At 39.4% G+C, this 22,607-nt stretch overlaps 1 protein-coding gene across 1 annotated transcript in view; it reads left to right on the plus strand.

Moving 5' to 3' along the window:
* tnr (tenascin R (restrictin, janusin)) overlaps positions 1-22,607 on the plus strand; it is a 147,854-nt gene that overhangs the window by 26,525 nt on the left and 98,722 nt on the right. Inside the window, exon 2 of the mRNA XM_036554117.1 lies at positions 14,995-15,029. The gene's annotated coding sequence lies outside the window, so the exon portion shown is untranslated. The remainder of the gene's footprint in view (positions 1-14,994; positions 15,030-22,607) is intronic.

The raw sequence follows: 22,607 nt of genomic DNA on the forward strand, positions 1-22,607 counted from the left end.
TTTAGAAACTTACCTTTCACAGCTCAGTAAAAAAATAAAAATCTGGAAATGTTGGATACCTTGTTCCATCACCACACACTGAAATCATCATGAATGACCATGCGCTTTATTGATAGATAACATGATTAATATATTATACACCCATACATAGAAACATTTCAGATGACTTACTGTATGCATGCCCTCAATGCTATTGGGTTGAAGTTTGCTTGTAACAGGCTTTGCTGTGAAGAGAACCTTTTACAGGTTGTGGATATTACACCCTGCAGTGATATGCAAAAGAGGCATATCCTTCCTTTCCAGGTCCTGGGTCTTTTTGTATAGCAGTTGGAACAAGTCTTAAGTGAACCATATGCCGTTGTGGCTGGGGGTGGTTCCATCACTTTGGGGATGGCTCTGTAGTAAGCACAGAGTGTTGAGTAATGCATAGAGGAGAAACAGATGGTGGTGGGTTCAATTCCTTCAGACACAGTCCTTCAATAACCACTTAATTCAAAGTGTCTGACCTCCACTTTCAATCAGTCTTCAGAAAATTCATTATTTTCACATGCATTGTCAACATGCTTGAAAGGGCTATTGTTATTGCACTGGAAGGAAACTCTATTTCCAAACGTCTGTGAAGGTCTAGTTTTTATCACTAGCATTACACTGTGCCTGTTTAAACTCAGGTCACTGTGCATCTTTATGCACTACTTCAGAAAATTCTCAGTATTGATTTGCCACAGTTTACATTCTAATCAATGTATCCATTTCACATTGACTTGGTTGTATGAAACTGCAGGCTTAACTTACATTCTAACGGGGGGGCTAAAGATGCTATCATGCTGTGTTTGCGTACATTACCGAGTCACGTTGCTTGCTGCACTGTTTCAGTAATCAGTTTTCCATGCCGCAACATTGGACAGTCTGTCAGCTTCTCTGCCAGATTTTCTACCCAGAATCCATTTGGTTGCTGCGCCTTATCTCTTCCTGTGTAACATTGTGGTTTGGAAGCATTCGTTAATATTTCTACTGGCAGCCTGTCTGTTGTAGTTAACATGATTTTTCCTGAAATAGCCCAACTGCTTGAGATGTGCAGTGGAAATCCATTGCTAGGCTACAGCTCTGCAAGTTGACTTAAATGGGGTTCAATATTACAGTGGTGACTGGTAACAGAGAAACAGATTTGACACTTCTGTTGCATTGGCAAAAGTACGGTTGTCAGTACTACTACTAATGCTAATAATATTAATAATGTAAGTAATAGAAATAATAAGAATACATAGCACTCTTTATAAGAATTATACCAATATGACAAACATAGAATCAACTGTGTACAGTGATCAAAAAGAATGGTTCATACTTCCAGTGTTAACACTGAATACTCTGTTTGTAATGTTCAAGCATTCTGCTTATAGAATAATTTTTAAATATAATAATATAATATATAATATAATATAATAATTCACTTCCAATGTAATTCAGTAATACTGTAATGGTGCATATTGAGTTAGCAGCTACAGTGAATATGGTATCCTGTGCTACCTACCAAAGCAGAAAGCACATAAAATATTTTGTTAAGTTAGGTAAGCATCTAGATTCCAAGTGACACGGCAGGAAAAAGAAAGAATCATTCTACAGATGAAAAAACCCTTCTTGAGCCTTAAGATATCCTTCAAACCAATCAAGGAGATCCAGCTGAGAAATTGGGCATTCCACAGTCGATGCTTTCCAAGACTTTAAAAGGCACGGGAGCAGACAGAAAATGAATGCAAACTGGCAAGGCACCCATAATCGAGGTGGCAATTTAGAGCCTACACAGCGCCAATTATCTCAGAGATGCTCCAAAATAATGTGTCAAAAAATAACATTATTTTTTGTTTGGATTTTGTTCAGGTCATTAAATGCAGCACAGAATTGTACTCTACCACAGTATCAGAGAATCACATGATGACATTTGCATAATTAACTTCAATAATATATATATATATATATATATATATATATATATATATATATATATATATATATATATTTATTTATTTCTAATAAAAATATTATATAAAAATTAGTAATGCTAGATAGTCATAAAGGAAAAAAAATAAAAAGGACAAATGTATATGCATACACGCATACCCATACTCTGCTTTAGGGGCATTTCATGTGGACTTTCACTACAGTATGTGTGTATGCAGTGATAATCACTGCTATTTTCTCATTAAACCTTGACTTGGCCCCAAATGTGGGCCGTGCATGAAAACCAAGACTGTGTCACAATTAAATAAATAGCTGGCTGCCTTGTCTAAACGCCACCGCAGGAAAAAGCATTTTGTTTACGTTATTGTACCACTTGAATAGCTCCTAATCATTTCCCCGGTGAAGGGAAATATTGATCCGCTAAAAATATCTGTTCCTCCCACAGTGGGATGCGCCCGGGAGGGCGGATCAATAGCCGGAGTGCTCCCGTGTCCAGCTCCTCAAATTGGCCGGACAGCGGGAGCGAGTTAGACGGATGGGGCAGGGGCTCCCAATCAATAGCTATCCTGACTGCTGAGCGAGGAGACATGAAAGGGATGGTAAATGGGCAAAACAAAACAGTGCGGGGCGGAAGAAACTGTGTTTGTTCAAATAAATTAGTCAGGGGTCTTGTCGTGGCAAGACGAGCGACTCTTTGCTCCTAGCTTTCACTCCCCCAAGTCCCTGCTAATCCCACACTCATACCCACTCACGCACACACACACACACGCCCGTAATCACCCGCACAAACTCATCAGGGCACCATAGCTCAGCTCCCGTTAAAGCCAGCGTGATTCTGGTGGTGGCGTAATGGGACAGAGAGGCATCTGGTCGTTAAAGTCCCATCATTCCAGATGACATTGTTTCAGCATACTGTGAATGTGATCCTTCATACTTACAACAAGGCTGGCTCCCAGCGGCCATTTACCACTGCAGTGCTATATATAAATGTTGCTTTGTGTAATATGGGCCTTGACTTCAGAATATCACCCTAGGTCATGGCTGATTGTTGGCATCAGTCAGCATATCATAAACACAACAAATCTATGTATTAGTTTGGTAAATAAATGTGTCTGTAGACACTGATAATTCTTAATTTGCTTATTTCATCATTTATAAACCTGAAGTTAATGTTTTGTAAACATTGCAGTAGTTCTAAAATGAAGCATGAGTACTACTATATTACAGCATTATAACATGGAATTAAAATGTTATAAATCTGTATTACATAATAGAACTGCAGCTATTATGCTATCAAGAACTGCCAGGGTTTTATGTATACCTTCAATAACCAGAGACTGCTACAAGACAATAAAAATGCAGGCAATTGAAGTAGGCAACCTTAACTGTTGTAAATAGGTATATAGATGCTGCCTTAAATGAATTACGAACAAAAACGCAGTCTTTTTTTTTCACACAGTGAATCACATTTACAAAAGTGACAAAGTATGCATTTAACACACATTTAGGGTGGGATTCAATCCAAGTCACCAAGCAAACTTAAATGAACACGATAATCAAAAAATAAGTTACGGCTGTCAAAAGAATGTTTGCTTGTCTCCAACTTTATCCCTGGTTCTTTAACTTAAAATGCAATTCCCAATGTTTTAACTATACTAGAAAAATATATCATGTACCCCAAAAAGTTTAAAAATTGAAAAAAGGAATTTGTTGAGGAATGTCTTGTGATACCTATTTTCACTAATAGACTAATTTAACTGTTTTCAATATTTGGGAGTACATATTATGTGAACTGTTTATTTAGATGTAATAATAAAAAACAAGATAGCTTCTATTTCTTAGTCAATGAAAGAATCTCTTGATCAGCTCAAAAATAATGGATTTCATTGAATGTCTCTGAGAAGTGCAGACATGTCAGAAGTTTGTAATTTAAAGAATATAAAAAAATCTGTCTACATGAAATTGTAAAATGTCAGTAATTACAATGCATTTGTTTAAAACCAAATCTCAGCAAACCAAAAGCAAATGGTGACCTTGTTCTGAGAGGCTCTTCACTGAATGTAAGGTATGGATGTACTGGATGTAAGGTATTATGTCTATTTAAAATAGTACAATTGGCCAAAAGTCACAAAATAATTGAACTGTATTTGCAAGTTTTGAAAGGCACTGAAGTAGCTGCCATTCTTTCTACTATTGGTATTTTAATTTTGAAGTGATTGCAGTTTTTGTATGTTTGTGACTTTTCCTTTTCTAAATAGCACAATCGTGTTAAGTACACATATCTGGTCATGAATAGGTAATAGTGTAGCTTCCACAGGAGCTGAGTAATTTAAAATTTAAAAGTGACGCTGTGAAATTGTCTGGCTTGGAGGTTCTCATCTCAAGGCCAGTACAAGTGAGAGTGACAAGCCAAAACATGCCCGCTGTGTAGATATTAAATAATACAATATAATATAATAATGATACAGGCCCTTCTTCGACCAAAGCTGAAGTACAATATGTGCTTGTAACATTCGTTTAGCCAAATGTCTGGCTGACAGATTCAATGGAATGTGAGCTCAAGGAAGCTGACTGGAATTGATCCTGGAATAATTAATTAAGGTCTGACCGACTCTATTGGGTGGCAAGGCTTCTGAGACATGAAGAAAATGAGACATGACTGACCTTTCAGCCTCAGCCTATTTTAGCAACGTTAGTGTTTATGCTGGCTTGACATAATTTCTTTAAAATCTTCTTTTTTAATGGGGTTGTTTTGTAATTAAGAGCACAGTGTCAGTACTGACGTGAAACAGACTGGCATGAGAAAAAAAAAAATACTAAGAAGCCAAGGTGTGAATGTAATGGATTTAACATGTAATCATCATAGCACTTCACAATCAAATCATAGCACCTCACAAACCCCTTTCCTCAGACATTTTGAACTTCTTCATAAGCATGACTAAAGTAGCAGAATCAAAATTAGTGCTGGTCCTAACAACACAGAAACCTGTGCAAATCAGCCTTGGGTTAAAATCAGAGCTCAGCAACTTTGGTCTAGGAGTGCCAGGGATTGATTCTGATTTTCTTTACTGTCGAAAGCATTAACTTTGTAAATGGATCAACTATTAAAGTTCATCTTTGCAAATGATCATGCACTTAATATTTTCATTCATGTATTCAGCATTTACAGCATTTGCTTAGAAAATCTGGTACTTTAGGATTTTTTTTGACCCATGTGGATGTAATGTAAAACTGTCTTGATGTATAAACGTAAAGTGCATAATTTTTGTTATCAGACTGATACTGCCACCAATGACACTGAGCCCAGCCCTCATTCCCTTTTATTATTTTCCCTGTGGACTGCCTAAGGAGAGTGGAATGATCAAGGATGGTTTGGCAGTCGTTACTTGCCAGAGGGCTTATCTGTGCTGTCAGGAATGCCCCTGGGTCTTACATGTCGCAGCAGAAAACTGAACCTCCATATATTTACTAGTATATATGGAATCCCTTAGTACACCTAATCACATGTTAGCTTTTCTTATCTGCTTGTGGATAAGATGCAATTGTCTTCAAATACTCAAATATATTTTTGCTACCTAGGAATTTGAAAATAACATTGACTGATACGAACGGACATGTTGTATTAATGTTGTTTTCATATTGAACTTTCTCCTGTTTCAAATTTATGAGCAGATATTTTCTAGGAGATTTATACCTGTGCAACAGGTACTTATATACAGTCCCTGTAACTCACTCTGTAGGACTAAATTCTATACCTGTAAAATGTATGAGCTCACAACCACGGGAAACAGAATTGATGGTTTTACCTTTTATGCTTGGATCGGCTATTGTGTCAGTGTGATACACAGATAAAAAAAAAAACAAATATAATTAAATCTTCTGTAAATATATAAGCTTGTAGAGATGAAAGAGATCTTAGGTATTTCTTACTTACGAATAGAGGTGTTGTGCTCATTTTAAAGTATTTTTTTTAACAGTTATTATTTTAATAATTATTAAATTCAGAAGTAAACCGAGAGCCACTGTGTACTAATGTGCACCTGTAAGTGTGTGGAACCTCTCCCACAGTAACGGGATATTCCTACTAAACACTGTTTTCTTTCTGTTAGTTTCTCGCTAACATTTCCTGATAATGGCCACAGATGATTAAATGCACATACCCATGGTAAATAAAGATCGCAGGATCTCTGCCAAAGCCTGCTCTGCCTCAGTATTCGTGAACAATCAGGGTAACTGTCACTCAGAGAAATTCTTTTTCAGGCCATAGATCCTTTGCATGTAATGAAGGGGATGCACTTCCTGCCCAGAATCTGGAGCCCAGAATATGAATGGAAAACCATCTTTTGAATAAAAAGCACCCGGATGTTCTCATATCCCACAGAATTTGAAGGCTGGAGGACAACCACCATACCATTCCAATGCTTTTCGCGTATGCAATCGCTTCCAAAATGAGTGTTTAACTGAAGCAGTGGGGTGAATTTAGGATAAACATGATCTGATCAGTCAAAAGGAATGAGGAGCATCATTGCTGTGTTATCAGGGGATGCTCCCAAGCAGAGGGGCGGTATGCATGATATACATAAAAAGATGTACACGAGTTTCCGGAACGCAACTGTTCGAAATTATTTTCAGCCATGAGTCTGAAAACATGAGCGTGCCCTCATGAGGACGAAAAGTAAATTCAGCGCAATCTGTAGAGAAACAATTTACATAACCCAGCTAAAATCAAAGAAAAAACTGAATAGTTTGTAATATAATTTTCATAAGTAAAATTCAGCCCTCAATGGTTTTTTTTGGCAAGTATGTCTCCCCAGACAGTTTGTTTGATTTTTTAACAAGTTTAAAATTCTGATTGAGAAAGTTTATTAATTTAGCAGTCATACAAAAGCAGTCTTGAGCTCTGAGTTTGTTTTCACTGCATAATATTCTCTTTTAATTTACTTCCTGCTTAGGATTGATACAGCTCTAAAATAGCAGGTGTAATAGTTTTGGATAACCCTTCAAGGCAATGTGCTGTGTTTAATTAATGAAGTCACTCACATTTGTCCTTCATGTTGTGAATTAAATGCAGTGTTACCATTATTTTCACAGACACTGTTGGGCAAATTCATTAGCTCCCAGAATAAATGAACATACTAGTTGTATTGAAATATAGTACGCTTACATTTATTTGTAATTCAGTGGACAAATTGATTGTATCCAAGAATGTAAATAAATGAAAATGTAAATGAAACTTACTACCACTATGGCATTTTTTTAACTTATTGATGTCGACAGTATCAATGCAATAATATTTGTGATAATTTACTGTAAACATCGCCTCAGCAGCACGCAGTCATGTGATGATATGGTTTTCCTCCATTTTGACATTTTCCCTGTGTTCAAAAAAGGTACTTATGCCACAGTGACAACTCTATATGTAAGACTGCAAATCAATTGTAAATTACAGAGCACTGAGTTATTCTTGTACTGCAGTCACATAGGGGATGGTACACCTAAATGTTACCAACTGATTGATTATATATATGGCAACGGAGGTTGTCATCTTTTACTGTTTGTCATTGTAATGTGTTTTTCATAATGGTATGGCATACCAAACTACACTGGTTTATTTTCACCCCTCAGTATACTGTTTCACTGAAGGCTAGGATGGTGTCCCTGTTTGTACAGACATACGTTAGTGCACCACTGAGTGTCAACTTGATAATTACTTACAATCAGCCAGATGTTACTTAAATCAGGTAAAATTTTAGGAGCAGTATAGAAGCAAGAACATTTTCTTGCTTGTATACCGTGATGAGCTTTACAGTCTCACACAGAATGCTCGCCGCCAGACCTAGAAACACGCCAAGATCTTGGTGCTCGACGCTGGCGCTGACAGCTAGCTCCACTGGTTATGACACGGCAGTTGCACAGCTGTTTCTGTCAAAGCGTATTAGAAAGTACTGACACCCCACTTTGGGGACCCGCAAGTTGGAGGGAGCTAATTGTGAGCGGTGGGAGATGGGCGTTTGTCGGGGGAGACGCTGACGCCTGCCAGGGAGGTGCAATGTGCTCACCTCTGGACCTCACCTGTCATGTCTGGCCACTGACACAGGGAGAGACTGATGAAATTGCCCGGTATATGCTCCTCGCTGCTCTGACGAGCCACGTTCAAACTGCACACGCCCACTGCAGAGCCAGCTCCACTCACTGCCTTTAAAGGCATCTTGATCCCATTTTATTAATCATTTAGTTTTGAATGCAGGTACCGTTTCAGCGTCTTGTCATTCTAATGCTTGCCCAGCAGTTTCAACTCATTTCCTTTGAAATACCTGTATCTACGGTATATTCATTACTATAGCTACTTTTCCTGTTTTTGTCTTCTTGTGGCTCCTTAGTGAGCTTGCCTGTATTATAAGTAAAACTTGACTGATTGATTTTTATTTTTTGCGCTGGAAATAACCAGCCGAGCAGAACAGCCAGGCAGCATCCCCCGTAGAATGAAACTATATTACTCGCGTGCAAAGGGCACAGTCGTTGCTAATGTAAATGTCAAGGAGGATGAGTGCCACTCCTTTCTGTAAAATATCTCAGTCCATTAGCTCTAAACCATGGGCTCAAAGGTCATGTCAATAACCCTTTATTTCCGTCGCTGTTCATTCATCATTACAACACCTATCCTCCACCTAGGAAGGCTAATGAGGTTTCCATAGATCACTCCCACCGTATGGCTTGAGGGGCCTCCTCTTGAGAAAGTGATTGCGCTTGACATGGCAGGAAAAAAAAGAACGTTACTGATGAGTGGTTATATTTGATTTGAGTAGCAGCAGGAGAAGTAGTTAAGAATAATGGCTCAGTGCCTTTTTTTTGCATGTTGGCATTATTTTTCTTACCACTGAGCAGCTTGCATAACCTAAATGTCTGTCTAAACATGTAATATGTACAATGGAAGCTATACAATTTTCTTTGGGTAAGAGCAGCTGATAAGCATGTAAATAAGAAGTGATGTTCCTTCTGCTCTGTTCGAACCTTTGGAATTTAATCTCAGTATCCTTGGATAGATAACGACACCTCAAAATAGCCTATTATCATGAAGTTGAAACGGTAAGATAATGAAACGAGTATAAAACCGTGTCCCTATCTGCTGAGGTGGATGCCGTTTTTGTTATTGAAATAAATGTCCTTGTTGTGGTGGCACCATGCATATGTTTCTTGTCTAAGTTAACACGGTGTTTGTCACAGAAAGGCATGCTGTAGGAGCAAATCTAGCATGTATATGAATGTGAGGCTGTGCAGGCGATGATAAGCGGTATTGTGTGACAGGGTGTTGTCAGACCTGTGCATGCACACCTTCCCTTTTTCATTACCTTCTGCCTTCTCCAATCCCCCGAACCTTTCCGACACGCGAGATTAGATGCGATAAAAATGCAGGGAAATCTCGCCGGTATCTGTGTTCAGCCGTTTCCGATCATTTGATATGTATCTGTGGCTGAATCCTCATCCCCGTGAAGTCAGCGCCACGTGCTGCAGGCGAGATGCTTCTCTCTCCTGTCAGGATCTCTATTGACTTACCTGATGCTTTTGGCTTAGGGAGCCCATGCTGAGTAAGCTGGGATAGCCAGCAATATTTAACAGTGATGTATTAGCCCCTGTCTGTGCATGTCCTAATTTGTCCACCGTTGGGTGATTTTCAGAGGGGAAAAAAAAGTTCATTGATTGAGGTATGGGTGCATTGTGTTTTGGGGTGGGGTGGGATTTGGGGCCAATTGAAAATCAAGACTTGTATTCAGACAACGCAAGTCTGCTGCAAATAGCTGTTAATGTTTTCTGTGTATTGCAATTCACTCGTCTGTGGTGCAAGGAGAAGCCGGCTGGAACAATTGAGCTGGAAATGAATCAAAACATTAATCCAGCAGTTAATTGCTCGTTGTAATCTCGGTACTATTTCCCTCTTTTTCTTCATTTTAGGGTGCATAAATGCAATCACAAATTCTGAAGCATTATTTTCTGGAATGTTTGACTGTGGCCCATTCTTATCAGCAGGTGCAGAATTTGCTTCCATAAAGCAGTTCAGTAATGAATTGAAAGAAATATCTGTTTTGCTGTAAACAACTTTTTTAAAGCATTTATTTACTTCACTCAGAAATAAAACAAAACACTGTGGAAGTCGTGACAAAGAAATAACAGTGCCTTAATTTTTTCTTCTTTTTTTCGGTGAAAGTCCACGCCAACTCACTTTGAACAAAACCAAGGTCCTAAATTTCAGGCTACAACATAATTTTGTCTGTTGGCAGAAGGTGAAATCAAAGATGGTCCTTGGCAGCCAGAGCCGTTATTCAGTGACTGTAATATTATGGCTGCTTGTTGAGGGTTTTTAAAACAGGCAGTAGGCTCTGGGGGTCATTGGCTGGAGAGCTCAGGGGAGAGGTTTTCAATAACCTCTCGGAGCAGTGGTGGCTGAGAGCCTGTGTTGCCACCACACAACAAAGAGTGATGGATGGGGCAAGAGAACGGCTAGATGTGTGTGCTTTTTGCCTTCTTCCCCCAGGCAACTGAATTTGTCAACACTTAGGGCAAAGCAATCCTTTGGAGAAATATCAGAATTTGTTCGTCTTGGTTGAAATGGCTCCGCCAGCCTCATTAGGTAGAATACATTTTGCCCTGCTTTTTCATGAATGCGGTACAATGAGAATGACCTGAGCAAATTTGTTTTGAAGGACCTCGTGGTTGCCTGGGTGTGGAAGAACAGGAAGAACCGATGAATTAAAGCTTATTTTAATAGCCTAGCTGTTTTAGTTCATTTGAAATAGACATTGGGCCTCATTCAATTACTTCTTCATTTATGTCATCCTTTGAATTCTAAGTTTTCTGGGAACATCATTTGTTTATAATAAATTGAAGCCTATTTAACAAGCGTGGGGCGTCTTCCTTTACTTGTATGAAAGCAAACATCTACATCCACCTTAACAGCCAGGTATAGAAAATGAAAACACCATAGTAATTGCTGCCTCACTTGGAGCCATTGTTGGCTATGTGGAAGTCACTCAAGAGAAATCTGAATCATATTATTATGCTGCAGGTGTATTATATAGCCTGAAAAGAGGTTATTATAGTTGTCTCTGACTGAAAGGTAAAAGTAGTTTCTCAGACTTTTCTCAGCATCATTGTGATGTAATGATTCTGTTTTGTTGTCCACAATCATAACACAACCTCACTCTCTTGATATTAGAAAAGTCATTACTACAATTGTAAGGCCTGCAGTAGTTATTCAATTCGAGGCACATTTGCGAAGAGAGCCTAAATGTTGATGATCCAGGTTTATTTTTTGACCATTATGTGAAGCGCGCACAACTAAATGCCTTGCCCTTTATATAAATGCCTGTCAGCATGTTATTGTCGATACGGCACTGATTTTTTTTTGCACCTTATTTCATGAAGCAGGATTGTCATTATGAAATGTTCATGTTCATGCATTTATGACCAGTATGCGGTATGCCTTAATACAGAAAAAAAATGTGATCTTGTCTAACACTGTATAGAGTAATGATGCATCAGCGAAGTGTCAATCCGAGACAATTTGGGGCTGTCACATGTCAATATTAGATTAGATTAGATTAAAAAATCTCTGCCAAGTATCTGAAGCATGATGTTGGAGCTTTGATGCAACATTATGTACTGCACTATGACTGTTGATTGATCTTTTTAACATTATGGTAAAATGTCATGTACAAGTATATTGTTACATCACATACACATGCACATGCAGTTACAAATGTGTAATGTAATTGGAGAGGCAGTGTAGCATAGTGGTAAGGAGCAAGACTCTTGGTTGGCTGGTTCAGTTCTCCAATGGGGCACTGCTGTTGTACCCTTGATCAAGGTACTAAACCCAGAACTGCCTCAGTTAATATCCAGCTGTATAAATGGTTAACATGTAAAAAAATTGTAACCTATGTAACTGTCTGGATAAGAGTACCTGCTTAATGCCAATAATGTAGTGAAATTGTATGTTTGTGTAATTGCATGAATCTATAAATGCCAAAAAGGTATAATTTTGATTCAGCTATATTCAGTTTCATATGTGGAATTGCATGGTGGAGTGGACCATAGTGTTCTTGCATGAACACATTGACATGGAGGGCATCACACAACTCATGCAATTTTTTTGGAATATCTAATATTTCTGCAAGCTTCTGTTTATTATTAATGCCAATGTCCCCAGAACAGAACTGATGAACCTCTTTGCTCTCTAGTCAGGCATCTGTGTTGTAGCATTACATGAAGTCATTAATTTTCCTCCAGTTACTCATAATTCATAACAGATTTGACAAAGAGAGCTGACTTAATAATTCCATCCTTTCTTTTTAATAAAAAGTCAAATTGATCTTGATCTCTCTTTCCCTGTTCATTTGCATTGAGCAGGACAAACACAGAATTTGTATCTTAATTGTTACTGGAGAATAAATAGCTTGTTATGAAAGTAACTGCATGTATGTGGAGCTGAGATAATGCCGGTTGCATTAAACAATTTCATTTGGAATGAAAAATATGTTCTGGAATTAATGATTTTGATTTGAAATGAATCTCTCTCAGTGTTGACGAATTCATTCCCCATACCTGTTTGGAATATTTTTTTTTTTTGATTTTTCTGAAAAGTAAATCCATGCATCTCGCATTCCACTATCTCTCAGTGACTGTGCTAAACAGTATGTGTCACATGGTCGTGGAGTGAATTTCATACTCATTCTAATTATTAATATAGTTTCATACTCATACTACTATAATAGATTTTGATCTAATCTAGACCTCATGTTTCCTGTACCCCAAAAACAAGACTATCTGCATGTCTTGTGCCGTGCACAAGGATCAGCTTTGTAGAAAACCTAAAACCCTACGAATATACAGGTCATCCAATGTCAGGCCAGCGAAGGCCTGTACAAAGGAAACAAGCAGTATCTCACTAAGGTGACGGGCACCACAGTAATAATCTAATCTGGTGATACAAAGTTGCGATAGGAAGAAGATGTGTCCAAGCAAATCTGACAAGCCGTTAGATTGCTTTCCCTGGGTGAAAATGAGTGTTGCTTTTTCAGTGGTTAGGTGACTGTCCTCTGGTTTCCTTAGCTAGTTTCCCCAGCAAATGTGTGCATGAGCAGCATTTGCTTGGGACTTTTTGTACTTTCTTGTAACAGAGCCCAGTTCTGAAAGCTGATTGGCTCACAGGGCAGGGGCTTATCCTGATGGCTGTGGTGTGAAGCAGCCAGATTTTTAGATAGATTGTTCATATGCTTAGCTGATGCCCGTATCAAGGACAGATTTCAGCACTCACGATCTCCTGTCACTCACTTTCAGCAATCAAGGTGCATTACTTAGCTCCAGGATAGAGCATCACCATAAAAGCCCATATTCAAACCTGTGAGCTTCTGGTGCATCCGTGCTCTGATTACCATGCCACATGCCACCTGCTGGATAGGATGCCAGTCCACTGCAGGGCCATTTACCCATTCCATCTCTTGTGTAGTGTAGTGCCGTGTAGCGTCAAGCAGATAGGTGGGAGATACAGGCAGAAAGTATGTTTCTGAGGGTGTGTCTCAATGGAATTAGTGGGTGACGGTGACTTTTCAAAGAGGATTTTGATATTACAAAAGGTGAAGCGAAGTGCTGCTGTTGCTTTTGTTGATTTCCTAGACATAATGTTCTAGCTTTGTAAAATGAAATCAGGTCATGTATAATGAGCTTGCTAAGTACAAAAGGATGAATCTCTGGTTCATCTGACTTCTGTTGTTGTTGTTTATTTCTTTGCTCCTTTTAATGACCTTGCGATGTCAAACAGTTATTTGTGTGATAGACTCTGCTGCAAACAGGAAACCTTCGCTGGAAGCCACAGACCTGAAAACCATCACAAAACCATCATTATTTAATATTTCATTGTCCATAGTACAAGGCCATAGATAAAACTGACCCAGGCTGAAATGAGTCTAGCTACTGACAAGTCTACCTATAGCAATATCCTGTATTTGAAGCAACAACAGTGAATGTGAAAGCGTTCAGCTGAAAACATGAAAGGCGGTTACACAAAAAAGCAGTGCATATAATATGATGTGGAAATGGCATGCAGCACCGTGTTATAGAGATTTCTCTAGGAATGAAACTTAAGATGTTAATTTGTGCAGAAGGGTCCAGAATTATCTAAAGGACACCCTTTATTTAACTGAATTACTGGAAGAGAAATCCAGAGATAGGCTGGTCTTCAATTATCAGCTGAGATGCTTGTAATTGAAAAAAGCATAAGGGTTTTCTAATGTATTGGTATGTAGCTTGTCTATAAGGCACAGGTTTTTTATTTGAAATTAGTGGTAATTTGTACGTCTCTTTGACAGCCTCCAAATTTTTTAGTAGTAGTATAGTTTTTTACTTAGTGATAGTAGTTTACCCATTACAGCTTGTGATTACAAAGATTCAGTCAGAAGGAAACTTTGCTTGCACTCTCCAGCTGGAATAGGAATGGTTGCATCAGATACTGTATTGAAATTCACAAGGTGCTCCTTTCCAGTGGTGAGCAAATGATAGGTTTAAATATCAATTCCTCCTCCAAGCTTAAACATTTTTATATGCCTGTTTATCTTGTAATTATACAGCCTCTTTAAGCCTCTTATGTATCTCAAGGGCTTGACATTACCCCGTGCCCAAGAAACAGTTGACTGTTATAGACCTTAATGATTTGGCAGCCTTTATTGTTTGAAACAATGATATGGCACTATGGATAAGTTAACAATGATTACAGTAATAATGGATTACACTGCCACTGTCTATTAAAAGCTCTCAAGCTGGAGTCATATTACAGGTTGAAAATGTGAATGTATAACAGTGTAATATTTTCACTATGGTTGCAGCAAGTACAAAAAGATCAACATTTTTAAAGTAATTTGAATAATTATTTTAAAAAGAAATGAAAGATATATATACACAATTGTGTGTGGTGTATTGGGTGTGTAGGTCTCTACGTTGGTCTGTTGTGTCTCCGCTTACCATCTTCCACATCTTTCTGTCTTCCAGGCTTGACAGGACCCTCATCTAGAAAAGACCCAGAGGTGAGTTCAACTTTAAAAGGGTAAATAAAAATAGAATAGCAGCACAGGGCTCTCCGCTGCCACGTGTAGCCTGTGTGCACAGGCAGGATGCCACAGGAGCACAAAGTAAGAAACCAGTTTCGCGCTCCAATTGATAGGATCATTAAATGAGGTGAGCAGCACGCGTGACGGGCCCGGTCAAAGTGGACCAGCCAGTAATGAGGACTGCCCTCCAGGATCACCGATTACGGTCGACCGCGAGCGACGAGTGGTCCGCTACAGCGCATGCACAATCAGAGGGACATAAATCAAGAGACGGGCATCACAAGGCGGGGAGCCGCAGGCAACCGCACAAACATGCTGCTCACTTTCCCCGTCTTCTCCAGATAAGCTTGTTTGACTGGTAACAATATTACATGCTGTTCTGATTTAAGGGAAGCAACAGAGTTCTGCTGCTGTCCATGGTACCACATCATTCTGTGGGGACTGTCATGCAAGCTTCTTATACAAATAACACCCACAGTTATGTATGTATACTTGTGTGTGTGTGTGTGTGTGTGTGTGTGTGTGTGTGTGTATGTGTGTATTTGTGTTCATAAAGGGAAGCTTCAGGTAAAATACCAGTGGGAGCTAAAGTGAAAAGGAAAAAGAAAACTGAAGATAGCTAAGAACAGATGAGGGGGAATGTATGGGCTATTGTACATTGTGTGGGATAGATGCGGTCTGCTGCTATGTGGGATGAGGTCACTCTCTGGAGGGCGCTCAGTGGTGTTTCAGGGGACTGGGTCAATCAGTGTCAGCGACACTCGCAAAGTCCTGCCTCAGCAGCACACAATGCCTCCCCGTCGCCGCGACGCTAAAGCTGCAATCTGTTTCGACATTCCCTGTGCCAAGCGAGAGCGCCGATGGAGGGGTGGGGGGGGGGAGAGGGGGCAGGGGAAGGAACCCAGCCACTCCTTATGTCAGGGGCGATCAATGGAACATCTCTCAACCAACAAGCTTCATAAGTGTGCTATTCATAGCAAAACAATTGCTCCCCTGTTAAGATAATAGATAGTGGAAGTGTAAACACTGTGCAGTGTGCATGAAATCAATGGGCCTCTTGCTTGCGCTGACTCCAGCCAGTGCGTGCCGGTTGATAAAGGATATTTATTAGCCTGACAAGTCTACATTGAGGCTCTTTGTCATGCCACCATAATATGTCTGGGGCACCATTGAGAGGTAAGTCTCAGCTGATTGAGAGGATTGTAAAGAGGGAGAGAAGGAGATGCACTTGGTACCAGTCTCATGATGCGAGTGACGTACAGTAGGTTTTGTCCACAGTGGCAATACCAGCTGCCTTGAAAATAACTTTTTATTTTTTGCCCCCGCTGATTATGAAACATATTTAAAAAAATTAAAAATGTGTCTGTCCCAGAAAATAAAGTGTGCTTTTGCAGTACTACAGTCCCCCTTTCATAAAAAAATAAATAGAAAATAAAGCAAACCAAAAAAGCAGTATGAAAACCTATTAACGGTGCAATTTAAATTACAGTAAATTGTTATGTATAATTGTAATAATGTAATCGCTGTAATGCAATTATTGTGTTTGTGTCTGAGCACACAGTACAGTATGAGGTTATTAAATACTATTAACAGCGGCCTGCCACAAACCACCGCCACCTGCCCCATTCTGACTGATGAATGGGAGCTGGCAGCTGCTACCTGCGCCATATTCTGAGCTGTAAAAGCCATAAAAAGCACAGTGCTGCTTTCCTAACTGACTTTGACGCTTTTAAGGCAGGAGCAACAACTAACATATCACTTCATCGTCAGCAAAGAGAAACCCTGACAAAGAAACACAACAGGACCTGCATGCTGAAATTGCATCCTGTATGCTCCTCCCGTATGTTTTTTTTTTCCGTCTTTGTCTATCCATTATGTGCTGAAATCTGTTTGCCTTACATAACCAGTCCTTTTTATTTTATTCCAAGGCATCTATAAACATTGCCCACAAAGGCCACTTTGTGTGACTTCTCTGCAGTGATACTGGATTTCGTATCACAGATCATTGTCAGAGTCTCTTCTAAGGGGAACAGCCACTTTTGCCCATTCATCCATAAAAGTCTAACATAATTGACCTTGAAATGGAAACATGTTATTTTTACTACCTTGTACTTTGCAATCTTCCTTGTAGCTTGAAATCTAGGGTACATACACACATGCAGTACATATTTCTGTGTATTTCTATTATTTAAACCACTTACCTGCCTTGATTGACTGGAAGGTGCTACGGATGGCTGGAGCAGTGATGAGAGATCCTGGAGTGGCTGTGAATGGCTGATACAGGTTTTAGAGGGTGAAGGTGAGGGATTTTTAAGCAACTCACACTTCAGTCCACCAGTTGGCTGAGTGACATCCCAGTGGGCTGAGTGACTGTACAATGTGAATCCGCTAATTTAGGATGTTGCCAGAATTTTTCAATTAGAAAATAAATTATAAAATAATACAAAATATCTATATGTTGTGTGTAAAAGACACTTTATACATGTAAGGTTATGCTTTAGGCCAAAAAATGGCACTGATTTGAATAACTGACCATCCTGTCTGCTACACTTGAGTGACTTTTACTTTTGAATTAGCACTTTAACAACCTGACACTTGATGGACTGAATTTGCCTGTGACATCTTGCCAGGTCAGGAACTGCTCATTTCAAGCACCTTAGATCATGAGCGACAGTGTGCTCACTTTGGCGTTAGCAGTGGGGGTCCTTTCTGAGTTTCTCTTGTTGTTTTTCACTGGCCTTGATTTCTAGCAGATCAGCTCACCTCATTTCCTATGCCCAATCACATCTCTGACTACTGAACTGACGAACAGTAGTGCTAAAGACTATCACAGCCATTCACAGATGATGCCAAACAAGCTATAATGTGTATGTTTTTCATGTTACAAAAACATACATTCTTAAGCAGAGCAATTTGTTTCACTCAGAGCTCAGTATGACACATTATTCTGTTTTCATTGTTTTCGTTCTGTTGTTCTGTGTCATATGGTGGTACAGGCTGTCATGGTAGGCCATAAACATCATCTTATCATTTTGCTCATTTGCTTTTATTTGCACCTCTGTTATTACATCATTTCATTTTGCTGCATGGTTATATTTGCACTATCACTCTGTATGATGTTGAGAACCTCTTTGGTAACATTCTTTTCCTTTTGTGTATGTGATTTTCTGTGCTGCACTCGGGAGTCATTTTATAATGAGACAAGGGAAAATGTATCGGAGTAATTTTGCTGTAGCGTCTTTGGATATGGCCTTGGGTGCCAGTAAAATGCAACCCCTCAATCCTTAGTGCCATGCATATGCGGCATAGCCATTGCTTTTTTCCCCTGTTAGGTAAAAGCACTCATCTTTATGCAGTGTGAATTTTGGCACAATTTGACATAATTAAGATGAGCAGGTTCCTTTAACAAGGCCAGCACAGAATAGTGGAAGTTTTCCGTCTCTGAAGTGATGTTGCCTAGCAGTGTAGAGTGAGAGGTCAGACAGGGTGGCTCGTCTTCGACAGATCTTTGAAAAACAGTGATGGAAAACAGATTTGATTAAATGATAAACCAGAGGAATGGCTCCAAAGGCATATATGAACACAAAGGAAGCTATTTTTGCTTCTAGTTATGAGGATGAGAGGATCAGAGAGGGAATTTTTTGGCATAAGTGTTTCTTTGCTTAAGTGTCTCTGTAAGTCCCTGGTAGTGCAAGGTGCTCTCATTCCTAATTGCACCTGGCACTTATGATGTATAACAATACAATGTGAAGCAGCGCTCCTGCTTGATACAGAATGTGGTATGGATTTACACACCTGACCCTTACAGTTTATTAGACTGTTTTTATGATTAGACATGCATCGTGTGAATACATAATAATATCCTTCTTTCAGCACAAAATATAAATATAGGTTGTCTTTGTTTAATTTAAAACAACTTTATGGTGGTGGTTAATTTTGAAGCTCGAACTTAACCTCTCCTTTTAGGAGCAAGTCTGTTGCTTTAAACACACTTGGGGATTTGTTAGAAATCTGTTAAAAAGGAATCATAAAGTCATGGGAAGATCTATGGTTCTCTGAAATAATACCACTTAGTAATAGTAAGAGCTGTTTATACAAACTTTTTTTGTATCAGCACCAGGTGAACTGTGTCCTCTTTTCAACTATTTCATTCTGTGTTTGGTCACTGTGAGCCACATTTTGCTATCCTGGGTCACAACATCTTCTGAGTTTGTAATGCGCTGATGCTCATTTGCTCATTTTGGCAAGGTGGCTGCTGTTATGCAAATAAGCCTTGCAATTAGCTACTGTCTAATGAGAGAGGGGTGTCAGGCCGGGGCGTGATTTACCCCAACAATTAGATGAAATTATGATATTATTCAAATATCCTCAACCTGGCATCATTTGCACATACAGAAACAGTTTCTGTTACAGATTTTTTCTGTGGTTGTTAAGGACTACTAAAAGTTTACTAAAACCTGACATTTGTAATCATTTGTTTCAAACATGAATATGCACATAATGCTGCTGTATTAAAACAGTTGTGCTCAAATAGTGTCCTGATAGTTTTTATACACTTTCCATCCAGTTGTTGCATGGCATTAAATCTGAGGAGCAGATTGAGTATGCTTGCTGATTGGTGGCCTGGGAGCTGACAGAATGTTTCTGAATCCCTGCTCAGCCACAAAGGTAAAAAAGGGCTTTCCAAGCACCTTTCTCCCAGCTGTGGTGAAAGGTGGTCCAGACCTTGACGAAAGGTGTCTTTCTCCAGCAAGACGGAATCCTGTGCTTTTAATATGTCTCACCCTGTGGAATTTATTAAAGCTGCCATCTGACCCCTACATTTAATTATGTAGAGACATGTATCTGAAACAGATCTGAGGGACCCTTTGTCTTACACAAATAATAAAATGTTCACTCCCCCTGGTAGTGGTAGTGTTGTAATTTATTTATTGCCAACTGAAAATGACCTTCTGGCAACCTTGATACATTTCTTAACTCCGAAGTCTCCTTTTTTTACAGATTATCGGCATTGTATTGTATGATTTCATGCAAATTTGATGGGCCCGGATGGGTAATAATTGTTCTACTATATTCTAGGAACTTAGATTTTTTGTTACAGTTCATGAATGAGTCCATTTTGAGTTGAAACTTGAAAAGTGGATGACTAAATTATTAACAATCAAAAATGTTTTCTTTGTTGCTAAATTTTACTACTTTAATATTACTACTATCTGTAATTTCACACGATTTCACTCCTAATAGGACTGCGCAGGTATATTTTAAAACCAGTTCTGCAAAATTAAACCTCATAATTAAAAAAAAAAATCAAAAACTGAGAAAGTTCAGTCCCTTTCACTGACACTTCCTTCACAAGCCAACTTTTTGAAACCAGGGCAAAGGCAGGGAAATGCGCAAACTTACTGGACAATGTGGATCTATTTTTCTCGAGGTCAGTCCTCTACATCAGCTGGATAGAGGTTTGGGGACCATTATGTCATCTAGGACAAAAGGGGAGAGATGCAGTTTTAATTAAAGCTGGCAGATTTACCTTCCGAGGAGGGTGTAAAACGTCACGGGCACACTCTGATCGAGGCCCAAGTGCTGGCAGTAAAAATGACTTATGCCGGGTGCGCCGGCACTCATTTGCAAAAGATTCCTCTGAGGGATTGGAGAAGAAACGAGCGGAGGCATTGGGAGGCTGTTCTGTAATGAGGAGAAATAGCGCTGGGTGCATCCCCTGACAAACGGCAGAGGTGCCAGGGCAGTGTGAGGTGTTATTCCACCACGACGGCTCTCCGTGGCAGCGGCAAATTAAGCCGTGCCCTGACATGCATGGCAGAGTCAAATCGGTGGGACCCTTACACGCAGCCTCACATGCTTTGCACATCGTTCTTCATGTTCTTAATTTTTGCTCTTTTGTGCGGTGTTCAGAATCACTGCTCTAGCGCCGATGCTCAGCGCAAACTCCCAGGTGGTTGTGTCTTCTCCTCGCTCAGAGGACACAGCCACAACTCTGTAATACAAAGACAACGGGTCTGCGAAAGCCTCACAAAAATTCGTCCCTGAAGTGTCTGTGGAGATCCAGCCACTTCCCCCTCACACACCGGCAACAAAATCAGAATACACGCTCGCTGAAACATCACTATCTAATTTGTGGATTCCTCTGTGTGTTTTGTGAATAATGTCATCGGTGACAGCTCGAGAGAGTGATGGCTCTAATTGGGTAAAATAAGGGTATCAGATGTCAAGCAGCGCTGCTGGCTGAAGGCTCTTGAGAGCTGTCAATTCCTGAGAGTGGATGCGTACTGGCACCACCAGCAGGAACGAGTGTGAAGCAGGATCAAAACGTTCTCACTGCTGGTGTCAGCTGAATTGAGCTACCCCTCCGTGAGGTGCTTCTGCTTTAGGACTGCAATATGGTGTTTGCATTCTACTAGTTGTTTTTGTATTTTGCCTGTGAGAAAAGCTTCAGTCAGTTTGTTCATTTAGATTTTTCTGAGTATTGCGCAAGTATTTAAATTGTGATCAAAATTTCCCTCATATGTGGACAAGCCTGAACTAGGTATTTCTTGCCAAGTGCTAAATGTAACTATACTTGAGCATATTTCATGAAATGGCTTGAATACCAATGCTGTTTATAGGTTATAACATAAGCAGCTACTCATATTGATTATCACAGATTTTTTTATGGCCAGGTATGTACATAGAAGTTGAATTGTAGCTTTGTGTAATTAATGTGTTACAACATGAACAGTAATTCTGGAAATTTACTGGCACTAACAGGGCTATATTTTTGAAAAGACCTAATTTTGCCACATGCCATGTCACTCTAAGTGCATAGTTTACTATCATAATATAAAATAACTACACAAACAGGTGCTGTTGCTTAATTTTGGTCTTTCTCTGTTGAACATATCTAAGCCTGTAAACAGTTGATTGTGTAAGCAAAATTGGTCCAACAGATGTGAGTGAGCGTCTGAGAAGTCCATATGCTGTGAAGCTTCTTAGGAAAACAAACTGTTGGACATATTTCAATTGATACAGACTGGAGAGATACAATTAGAATGAATACCATGAGCCAACATCAGAATTCTCAGTGGTATAATTTTTTTTTTTTTTCCTGAAAAATAATATGGGCATATGGGTGATAATAAAACAAGAAAGTAGATGGCATTCAACTACGGTACTGGCTGCAGGTATCTGCGCAGTAAAGTGATAGTGACTGCAATATCCTGTCCTAATTACACAAAGTACTTGGCATGCATCCTTTAAAGTCCACACATCCTCCCATCACTTTCTGAACTGCACAGAATCTTTTTTTCTTCTTTAATGAAAATATGAAATGCAATAAATTCTCATGTCTTCTTTCCCCATTGTGAAGGCAGTATATTATATTAAACTGATGTTTAATCTCATTACCTGAAATAAATTAATCGCCCTGTGTTCCAATGCTCAAATGTAATAATACCGGCAGAGACATTCTTTTGCTGCCAACTCCGCTCTAAGATACGGCCGGTGTTTTTTAGAAACAAAAAGATCTCACTGATATTAATCACGCTGAATGGAAGTGAT

This window comes from Megalops cyprinoides, chromosome 20 (assembly GCF_013368585.1).
Source record: "Megalops cyprinoides isolate fMegCyp1 chromosome 20, fMegCyp1.pri, whole genome shotgun sequence".
Classification (NCBI taxonomy): domain Eukaryota; kingdom Metazoa; phylum Chordata; class Actinopteri; order Elopiformes; family Megalopidae; genus Megalops; species Megalops cyprinoides.